The sequence below is a fragment of the Anabas testudineus genome, chromosome 4 (genome assembly GCF_900324465.2).
Source record: "Anabas testudineus chromosome 4, fAnaTes1.2, whole genome shotgun sequence".
NCBI lineage: Eukaryota > Metazoa > Chordata > Actinopteri > Anabantiformes > Anabantidae > Anabas > Anabas testudineus.
In genome coordinates, this window is record NC_046613.1 from 9,128,542 (window position 1) to 9,140,829 (window position 12,288).

The window sequence follows — 12,288 nt, forward strand, 5'->3', positions numbered from 1 at the left end:
GGGTGAGCAGCATTCCTATCCATCAAAGTCACCATTGGGCCGCCCTCTGCCTCGGGAGAAAAATGAACCATGCCCGACATACTCAGCCTGCTGCTGCTGTTGTTCTCCTGCCACCATTTCCTCCTGATTCACCCTGAGTGACTGTGAGCGGGGAAGACACACCTCACTGGCCATCACCGCAACACACACACACACACACACACATACACACAACATCACCACCGGAAGCTGACACATAAAAATGCTGGCATACCTAGCATGCTTCTACAAATGGCGTGAAATAACATTTGCGACGCCGATCATACAGGGAGTGTCTCGCTCTCTGACAGATGCAAGGGCGGGGACTCGTACACACATACACATACCCCAAAAATACAGTAGACAAAGGAAAAGTGTGTGAGGTGCATGTTCAGTCAACATCCCAGGTGTCTGACGCCTGGCCGGCACTGAATAAAGCACACAACTATTAAGTGAAGATGGATTCAAGGAAACAAGAGCACATTGCTGGTAAAGGGAGGTACTAGATAAGAGGACACTAGTTCAGAAGTGGCAATATAGTCAATGTGACAGAGGGGAGGATATGGGAGTCAATACACAGAGTAATACAGTATGTGAGCTCAAAGAGAGTATTCAGAACTGACAGCTAAAGCTATTTTTGTAGCAAAACCTTGTGATGCTTGTTATCTGGAGTGAAACATCGAGTGTTCTGTATTGAAAGGATAAATAAGACATTATGAAACGGATAACCCTGTTAATAAAGGCAGACAGAAACACTCTACTGAAACTGGGATTTAATTGTGATTCATATTACAATACATTTACAAGACCTGGCTGTAAACGTGGTTGTTTTATAATAACTACGTTTACTGTGAACACCTTCTTATTTAACTCTATGTGTGCATTGGTGTTTCAAAGATAGTCCACAGAACCTCTTATACTACGAATTTGCACTGATCATACACACATTTTGGTGACACATCACCATGCATAATCTATATAGGATATAGAGAATCTGTATAGGACTCTGGTGATGAAATTCACATATCCATAGTTTCATGTACAAACATGCAAAAGGCTTTGCATAGTGAGCCGGGATTTCATTCATTGCAGCAATTAAAACAAAATGTGGTCTAGAGGATTATTGTAATATATCGTCTATGAATAAAAAATCGTGTTTGTATACTTTTTTTCAAACATAAATGAGTAGTTAGCTAGTTTGCTATCAACGTATCGCCCCTGCTTGAGGAAGCCTGGTCATACTAGTGGCAAACATGAAGCACGAAAAGAGTTTAAAGAGAGTTCAAAAAGTCCTGATGTCGAGTGTTGGGGAAGTCATCCGAGAGCAGAGGAGTGAGAATTTCAGCATGGACAGGACCTCTGATCCCACACCTGCAGACAGAGCCCCGTTTGAAGTGCTTGTTTGCTCACCCTCCGGGCTCACAGCACAGATGACTGATGATACATCTCAAGCTCTGCAGCTTGACACACTAAAATAGACTACGTGCCAGAGAAAGTGTCAGCGGCCTGGCTTGAGAAAGAGAGAGAAAATGTGCAAAATGTGCAGTGACAGGGGACAAGAAAAGAAAGTGTCACATTGGAGTATGATTAAGTCACACTCACAGCTTATAATAACTTCAGAACATCCAAGCCAGATACATTTCCACCAGACCCCCGGTGGCAGTATCACAGTTCATGGCATTTCTACGATTTTTGTCCTGGAAACTTTTTATTGAAACTCATATCTCAACATCAACAAGCACACATATTTTAAGGTGTATGTATTTCAGTTGCTGCAGTTGAGTGAGTGAGTGAGTGAGTCATAACTAAACTCGGTAACCTCTCTAGACTGAACAGTGCCCAATGGCATACTGGAGACAGTCCAAACACACTGTGTTCATTCACTACACATGGCACATCCATGATATGTACATTAACAAATAATGCAACAAATATGGAATTACGTAGTCAGCAAAAGCATGTTAAATAACCCAGAATATGTATTATAATTAATTATTTCAGATTGTCCAAAGTAGCACACTAGTAGTACACTTAGCAGTCATGGGGAATGGTTTTCAATCCACAGACTGCCTTGTCAGGAGTGTGTGTATGACATTTCTTGACTTCCTTATGTGCGTTACACCCTCAGTTGTCTTGTGCACATGAAGAGTAAATAGCCCTATTAGTGCTACTGCAACGCTCTTTATGGCAAGAAAGAAAAAAGAACTGAAAGTCAGTCAATCCAACCAACCTGTCCTTTGGTTAAGTTCATATTTAATCGCCAGGTCTGCACTTTTGTGTACTGTGTGCCTTTTCTGGTATCTTAAAACATGTTAGCCATTCTATCCTTAGCCAAGTGAAGAGTTTGTGTATGAATTGTATATGAAGTGTGTAAACAAATGTAATTTCTCTTACATTATAGTGAGGATATTAGTGTGTTTTGACTGTGATTATTTCAATTTGAACAGCTGTTGGTAACAACAGTAGTAGTTGTAGTGGTAGTTTTACAATAGTATAGCTGCATTATGTGACTGGATTGTTTTATTACAGTAATAATTCAATGGCTCATGCCATGTCACAATGACATTGCCATCTGGAATGAAGAAACTGAAACTTTTGTCCGTGGTAAACAAGAGTGGTGTGAAAATGTAAGTAAGCACTGCTTTGTTTGTATTCACAATCCCTGTTCTTCCGTTTGCCCTTATAGAGGGAATGGCTAATACAGTTTAGTATGGAGCGTTATTACAAAATGTATGTGCTGGCTGGCCATTTGTGGTAGTCTGCAAAGTGCCAATTTCTGGCCAAGACACAGGCAACGCAACAGCCAGTTGCCACTACATCATTGTTACCTATATACATTATATCTTTTTTTTTTTTTTTTTTTTTTTTTTTGCACAAAAATATGAACTAAGTGTAAAATCACTGCTCAAAAAATGGCTGTAGCTCCATATTTAATGTAAAGATCCAAGAGCACTGCCTTATCAATTCAATCTTAGCAAGAATGCAATTAGGTGTATTCCCCTGTGTGGAACTATACCTTAATACAATGCATTTATGTATCTCTAATTAAAACCACTGCCGTCCAGTAGCTTAGTAATGTAAATCACGCCACCATTGTGATTTAAGCCTCCGCATGGTTCCTGTGAGAATGCGAAGTACTACTGTGAGAATACGATGTACTGTTAGGGCTTAGCCTATCACGTTTGTAACAGGATAGTTCACACAGCGTTCCATATTCTGTCCGTGCACGGCAAAACCATTTGTCTTCTTCACAGCCTGCCTTCGTGACGCTGCACGACTCACAGACCACTACGGGTGCTACACTGTGCTCCCAAACTCCACATCCAGTCCTGTCCACCACTTACTGCACAGCCTAATCCAAATGGTGTAAATTTGACACCCCCACAAAGTGGACCTGATAATTGCTGCCTTTTACAGAGCCGGTCTGCTCGCACTAAAAGGCCCACAATAGGACTCTGCCTGGAACTGGGCTGAATGTGCTAAATAAGCTAATGAAATCCACCCACAGGACACAAGCCGGGCACGATAAGAACCTTTATAGCTGTGAAACTCGGCCAAGATGGGAGGGTGTTCGCGCTATCTGTTTGTTTATTTGTCTGTTTGACAGCCCACAGCGTAGTGCCAGAGGGACTAGTGGTCCGACAAAGGTTAGGTGTCAGCGTGGAGTGTATAAAATAGACCAGAGCAGAACATGTGTGTGTGTGTGTGTGTGAGAGAGAGAGAGAGAGAGAGAGAGACTGGAGAAAACTGGAGTAAGAGAGAGTGGAGTGGAGAGACACAGGGCAGGAAGTGTGGGTGGCTGGGTAGGTGGTTTTGGCAACGCAGAATGGACTTCTTGCGTATTACTTCTGGTAAAACAAAGATATGACTTTTGCAATGGTTCTACCCATTCAGTGAGTAGTATCAGTAGTAAACATTTCTGCACTTTGAGGCGTAGAGGAGACACCAAATCAGTTAAAGAGCAACATGTTATGATGTGCACCAGTACTCTTCTCCTTCTTCTGCTTCTTTTTTTTTTTTTTTTTAGATAGTGGATAATGTGTGTGTGTGTGTGTGTGTGTGTAGTAGTAGTAGTAGTACAGTACACAGTGATGAATACCAGATGCAGGCATTTCCTTTGTTGGTGCAAGCAAGTTCAGAACTTGCCAAATCACCCTGCTCTCCTCCCACACGGTTGAATACTTCCACACACACACACCCACACACCCACTCCAGAATGCTTGCCCACTAACCCTCCTCCGTCTTAGGCTTCGGGGTAGTGTTAGCTGTGGGCTAATTCAGTCTTGGCTGTTTTATATATCTCTCCTGTTGTGTTTCAGTTCCCCACCCCTGGTCCTTGCACTCACACTTTTAATTAATTCGTTTTTTTTTTCTCTCTTTACCATCAATACCCCCCCCCCCCCCCCCCCCCCCCCCCCCCACACACACACACACACACTTCTTTTCGCAAGAGAAGAACTCTTTGGTTCTTCTGTTTTTGCTTTTACTTTCTCCAGCTGTCTGCTTTGCAGCAGCGTATCTGCTCCCTACTGTAGGCCTGTGCTCTGCAGTGGTCATGCAGTAATCTAATCACTCACAGTGAAGGTCGTTACGGGTCACATGATCAGACTGGCAGGTCGAGCCGAGAGTTGATCCTGTATGTGACGTCAGCCCAGAGGAGTGCACATCAACATTCTCCCTATCATATTCTTAAAATAACTCTCTGACCCCACAGGCGACGTCATCCATTCCCTTCCCCCTCTTTCCCTCTCTTCCAATCATGCACTTTTTCGCCCCATGTCTCTTCCCCACTATGCCCCCTTTGCTCTCTTTTGTCCACCCCCGGCTTCTCTCTAAGTTTCCAGGCTTTGCCATGTCCACCCCCTGCCGTCTTCCTCTCTGCCATCTCTCTATTTGTATTTCATGATAACAGTAACAGTAATTCCATGTAAGAGAGTTCAGTGTACTTTATGCTGCTTGCTCTCTAGCACATGGCTATCTCACAGTGGAGGCCTGAAAATTAAAACAGGTTTCCTGACAGTCTCGAAAAATGATAGCAGTAACGTGCCAATGAATGCAGCCCTTCCTTGCCGCCACTATTGTAGCATTTGAAAAATTATTCAGGCATTATTGCTGATATAACACTGTCATTTCAGAGAAGAGATGTAATTGGATGCTGACAGTGTAGTTAAATATTTACTGTGTATGGGCGGAATTCCATGAAACAAATTGAGTCACACTGGGAAGGTTGTACTGACCCTCTGTATCTACTGTATACACTATAAATAATGATCAAAGGCAGGGCTTCAGTGTAACCCTGTCCACAAGCAAGGCAGCATTTGCTCTCTAAAATGTGAATTGAAAAGCAGGAAGTGATCCCAAAAACTGCCAAGCAAAAGCTGTTGAACCTTTGATTCAGACAAATAAATTCATGTTTCAGCAATTTTAAAAAAATGACGTTTGACATCATGAGTCTCGTGATTAGATACTGATGCCAATGTTTCCACTACTCCTTCTGGAAGGAATGCCCGCAGAACAGAGACATTCATAACTGACTGCCATTAACACAATAAACAAAGAATTAGGACTTATTACCTTATTAACACACATATTTCTAATACTAATTCAATATTTGTATATATAAAGACAGAGGCAGAGTGAGAATGTTGTATACATTCAGCTCCATACACTGCTATACTTAAGCATAGCCTCAAGGAGCCCTTAGCATGTCGGAAACTCCTGATAAACATAGTCATAGTATACATTGGAGTACAATAGAGTGGGAACAAAATCATTCAATATTAATAGCTCAATATGTAGGATTACTTAAACAAAGGTGCTTGATCATCATCACACCTTTATTTGCTTTAGTCACACTCCCCTATTTGTCCTTTGACACCACAGCATGTGAGGAACCAGAGGCTTTTAAAACCAGCCTTTCACATCTCACCAGTCTTTACTCAGTAGACTGCAGCTGTTTGTTGTAATCCCAATCCTGACTTTCCTGCTGGTCCTAACATTTATCAACATGCCCAGAGCACTTAAGTACTAAGCCAGATGATCTCTAACCTCACCTTCCTCGCTCCACCAGTCTTGTCTATGTTTAGCTATTAACTATTCTTTCTGTTTGATGTCACTTGATACAACCAGTCAGTCAAGTGTGAGTTCAGGGTTTATCGATCAGTTGTATCTAATTATACCAACAGGTGTTGACTGCTTGTTAAAGGAACAATATGTAATATATTTACTGTACTGAATAATAAAATGACCATTGTAAGTCATCAGAGATTAAAGAAACGTGCCAAGTTTAAATATTAGCTTTACAGGCACGTAATGCTTTGTGTTCATTTGTGTACATGCAGTGTCTCCTGACTGGCAACCTGCATGACTTTAATGTCTGGGGAGGAGGGGGGCAGCTCGGTCCAGTATTTTGAATTTGGCCTGCAGTAATCCTTTCAAATGCTCTGCACTGGTGCTACATGTTGCTCCTTTAAGGATGTGTTTATGGCGCATTCACCGGTGTTTGTTGCACAAGACTGTGGATGAAAACATTTATATAATCAGACACATTTCTCGGTGGGTTGGCGGCGAGGTGCCAGTTCAGTGACGGTCTAAAGGGTAATTTGACACTACGAATGAAGGCGGAGGCAGCAATGCAGTAGTGCTACTGTGTCATCATAAAAATAAATGTTTGGTCAAGCAATATCAGCAGATCAGCTTAAATCAGCCTGAATGCATTAACCTGTGTACAGTTCTGTAAAAATGTTCCACTTAGGCTAATTTTCCCACGTGTGTGTATTGGGTGTTGATCAAATATAATATAAAATAATCTACGTCTAATATGATAATGGTGATCGGTGTTATCGTGGACTTAATGGAAATGGCCTTTTATGATTCATTGTTTGTTAAGAGGTTATTCACATTCCCCAAGTGTTTGACTCCTTGCCACAGAGTACAAACACGTTCCGCTTCCCTCCAACTCGCTGACACTTTTAATGTTAATGTTCAGCGTTGTGTCAACTGCAATCAATATGATTCTTGACCTCTGAATTGTTGGCAGGCAGTAGACTAATAATTAACAAGATGGTTAAGCACACACACAAACATACGGTATATGGCGTGGCGCATTTTCAGGCATACGTGTGTTTCTGTGCCGCATGTTTATCTCTATCATTATAATCTGTAAATCTTTACATGGATTAAAGAAATAAGACCATGTTAACCCCATGGTCATGCTAAGCTACCGACTGGATACAGTGGATACAGCCCTATAGTTATGAGGGAGACGGGTACAAGAAAGAAAATGTGCATATTTCCCAAAACAAATATATGAAACTTTTCTTTTAACAAGTACCAAATGTGTCTCTCAAACTAATGAAATGACATTTTTGAGTATTTTTGCAAAATCTTTGATGTCACTGATTAAACATTGTGACTATACAAAGATAATATATGCACAGTATGCTGTATAACTGATTCTTCATCTGTCTGACCTTTTCAGAGCCATTCACAAAGTACTTTGGCTTTCTATTTGGAGTCATGGAACAACCCCACCTCCCATGTCTCCACTTGTGGAGTCAGTAGCTGCATTCAGAGAAAAGAGACACTCATGCAATAAGAGCAATTTGTTACACGGACTGCACGTTACGACACAGCCGTCAAAGAATTACGCAGGTTGTTGGCGAAATGTTGAGTTTCGTTCTTTAGCAGTGCAAATGACCCGCTGTGTAATGCTATACTGTGAACTTTTGATTTGTGGTCAGTGTCATCCGTTTTCTATCCTTGATGCCGTGGAAAGTCCACGGTGGATGAGGTAGAGGCATGAAGAGGGACAGGAATCCAGAAGTCAGGCAGGGGAAAGGAATCTACTGAGAGACAGATTTGTCCATGTTTGACAAATGCGATCATTGTGACACACGAGACAATACATTTTCTTAACAGGCGCATTGCAGGCTTAAGAATTGCTCTAAATTCTTTGTTTGTACTCATCATCACTCCATTGTACTCCATCATCACTGACCGTTATAGCTCTTTTGTTGGACCCTACCCCACCCCTTGGTGCTGTGGCAGACGTATGTTAAGGACGTTATTTCTGCCTGCTTTGGGTGCCCTAGGTGGAAACTGGATGGTTAAAATATTTTCCTAGTGTTTCAGAGGAGAGGCTTGTGACTACGATGAGTTGTCAGTCAGTCTGGGGACAGAAAACAAGCGTCACGCAGCGCAGAGGGATTATCTGGACTGCTGAAGGTTAAAGTGGAACACATTAACACCACTCCACGAATTCAAAGTTGCCAGTGGCATGGATTGTTTGAAAGGCGTTTCAAGGTGCTTCCTAAATTTCCCCTTTTTTTGTGACAAGGTATGAGCCTAGAGTTTACTGTGAGGAATGAAACCGAGTGGACATTTCAGTGGAAGCACATGAATCCATTAAAGAAAGGCGATTTCCTCAGTGTGCAAGTCATAGCATTCAGCCAGTTTTGCTAAGCAGAAAGTGGATAGAAAGGTTTACGCATCCCGTGAGTTCTTTGCAACCTAATTTGTATATGACTCAACAGAGCACCAACCTTTACATAATCCCACAAACGCGTTAACGTCGGGCAAGAATGAAGTCAACTGCCTTTCATCATAATGTCATCATGATGGGCACAACTATTCTCTCATTACATCGTTGAGACCGAGATTTCGAGAAATCCTGTGTCAGTTGGAAAGTTTCAAAACAGCACAGGTGGCAGAACAGATACCATGACATGAGGGTTTCAACACAGCTCAAGAGGAAGGAAAGGCAACCCGGAGGTGCTCCTGTGGTGCTATTTACACACTGCCTCAATTCCTCTTTTGGCATGTTGTGGATAAGCACAAACACACACACACACACACACACACAGGCAGGCACATAACAGGGCCCTGGACTGTGCTAACCATGCAATTTAAAGGGCAACAAATAACCGACTCCACTTTCATGATGACTGTGTGTGTGTGTTCACGTGTTCTCAAGTGTGAATGCATCCTCACGTGCCCAGGCACATCCAGTAGTTGTTTTGGAAACACGCAGTGAAGCAGTTTAGGCCAGCTAACGACACACTACAGGAAAATGTATGTGAAGGCATCCCAGGAGGCAAAAAACAAACAAACAAAAAAAAAAAAACACGCCCAAGGCCTGAGGGACAGATCACATGGACCTGACTGATCAGAACTGAGGAGAGGGGAAAGAGTGATCGCCAGGGCAGGAAAACTGCATCCATCCAAGAGATGACTAACACTGCAAAAGGACAGTGAAGCAATCCCACGTCATCCGCAGCGAGGGATCAACGTTGGGTCCCTTGTTTGGGAAGAGTCAAGTGTCTGGATTAGTGGTATTCATCTGCTGCTACTGTTAGCTGTGGCACAGCTGTCAACTCAGATCTCTGCAGGGGCATGACTAATGTGAACTGTTTCACAGGTGGCCGCTTCAGCCGTGTATTAATCTCCTACCTATTTTACAGGATTTGAATAGCCTGTCCGTGATTTTGAAATATGCCGCAGCGTGCATGCTTTTCCGCTCTGTGAAAACTGTCGCGTTCAAGTTTAGCTGTTTTAATGCTAATGTAACTTTAAATTTAAAATTAGCTCCACAGCTCACAGTTTTCCCTACAGCCGGAGTACGCTGTGATGTAGAGCAACAGATTTACGCAGCCAAGCATCATGTGCTATTGATTCATAGTTGCCTGATCTCACTAAACCAAATATAGGGCCCCTGTCTGTGCACAGAGTTAAAAAGACATTTTTCCTATCACGCCCCCTCTTCCTTCGGAAAAACTTCCCTTGTGACATCAGGCTTTATATCCACACACACACTGCCTCCATTTTTAGTTAGTTTCAGGAAGCATTACGTGTTACAATTGTCTCAATAAATCTATTAAATTCAATTTTCATGTACATGAGCGTCCAAGCTGTGTGTCTATCCTAGGTGCTATCTGGGATAGGAGCTGGGAGGTTGCTCGGTGAACTCCAGGTTCTTCACACACTGTGTGTGCATTTATAATTGTCTAAATGCTTTGCATTGCCATCTGTCTCAAACACGGAGCCGTTCTTAGTCGCTCCTCTTGAGATTTCTTCAGTTTTTTTCCTGTTGGGTTTGTTTGGGGAATTTCTCTTTGTACATTTGCTAAATGTTTTAGGCGATATAAATAAAATTGGATGTGACTTGACCTTAAGCTATAACACGCCTTTTAAAGTCCCTTTTTCTGTCTTCCCCATCTATGCAGACAATGTTAAACTTTGTTTGCACCCTCACACACACACACACACACACCCAGTCATGTTGCACTGTACACACAGATTGGGTCCCACCCTGCTGATGCACTCAACTGAGCCATGTAGCATGTGACACCTCTAGTTGGCATGACAAACAGCCACAATTCCTACTGTCAGCAGCTCAAGGGAAAAGACAGGGATATTTTACACACCTGTCCCAGCCTAAGTCGGCCTTACATCATCTTCTCTCACACACACATGCACAGCCTTCACCCACTTTACTGTTTGTTGACCTATTGCATCCTTTAGTTTTCGTCAGAGGTGGCAGAAATACTAGACTAAAACATACCCCTCTACTAAGTTGAACTAAGTACATGATCTTTTATTCATTTATATACAGTACTCCACTAGTAGAATGTAACATACAATGGAAATACTCCAGCAACATATAAGTACCTCTGAGTTGTACTCAAACGCAGTACTTGAGCATATGAACTTAGTTACTTACCGCCTCTGGTTTTGATTTATGCACATTGCTGTAGAAATGTGCATGAAACCACTCTAATCTGCTGAGTGGGACCTTGAATTGACAATAAAGAGTGGATATTTTCCTTTGGTAATGTGTAATTGAGATCAACCAAGCACTACAAAACTGGAAACAGAGCAGGGATATGGAATTACTCTAAGCATGATTAAGCAAATCTGCAACATGTTTTTCCTCGCTTATGGAAATGTGCCCCACCTGGGCTGCTTCTAGGAAGTGGAAGAGCAGCTTTGAAAACAACACAGGCCTTTTTTTTTTTTTTTTTTTTGTGTCTTTTTTAGTGTGGTGCCTAAATCGGCTTCAGGTTTTCATGGCTACATGTGTGTATATTTATTTAGAGTTGTTTTTGTCTTATTTTTGTGTAGATAGTGCAGGTGGTGGATATGCAGTGTCCTATTGTAGGTACCTATAGTGGTATCTTTTATACCTGCATGTCTTTAAATGGTCTGCTCATTTCTATAGGAAAATGCAGACACATAAAGATGGAAAAGCACTCTTCCCCCCTCTCCCACAAAAGCACTCAGTGTAGTGATTACCTGCCTTGCCACTCAGGGGCCATTTGCAGTTACCACAAAGCTGATTATCTCATCCCTACAGCAGGTTGTGTTTGCGGCTTTGCGATTTTCTCCCAAATGCCCACACTGCTATTTGTAGAAATGTTACCTAGCTGGCACAGGCTGAAATGTGTTTGTGTTTGTGTGTGGATGTTTGTGTCTGGGTGAGTGTTTGCGGCGGTTGCCTGGCTGTGCCTCTGTGTGTGTGTGTGTGTGTGTGTGTTTTTGGTGGGTGGGTGGGTGTTTGTGTGGAATGGAAGGCTGTTAAAATGGAGGGATGGATGACACAAACAGGGCAGAGTGGTGGGAGGCTGGTGTCAGGGCCCTACTCCTACTACCAGGCTGGATGCAGTATCTGACAGCTGACTGAGAGTCTGCAGGCCCCCTCTTTACACAGTCCCACCAAAAGGTCAGCACTTCAATCAGCTCCGCTCTCTGGATGCCTCTCTCACAGCTGCAGAGCCTCCACTCGCACCCTTCATGCACACTTAGCCGTGCTTGACCATATCTCACAGGTGAAAATGTAGTTCGGACGCACAAGGAAACTCTGTATCCCCACATCCTCAGTATATTAAAGCTCCACTGCAGATGATTATGCATGCTGGATGATACGTGTAATTTTGGTGCAATTCTAATTTTGGTATGTGGAAAATTGCCATCCCCAAAGTCATAGCTCGCTCATCGCTTCAAACATTTAAATTTTCCAGACCTTTAATTTCCTCTAAGTTCCTTCTCAGGTCTCTAATTTGCCTTCACACATCAGGCAACCTAATATCCTGTCGCCTACCAATGGAAAATATTTCCTCTGCAGATGATCAAAAATTGCAATTCAGATATTATTTAGCATGCAGCAAGACTGCGGGGGTGTCTATACAGCACAAGCAAAAGTAAATAAATGAATAACAGGACAAGCAAGTCAAACAGACCAAATGTTTCAGCTCATTGCAAGAACTCGTAATC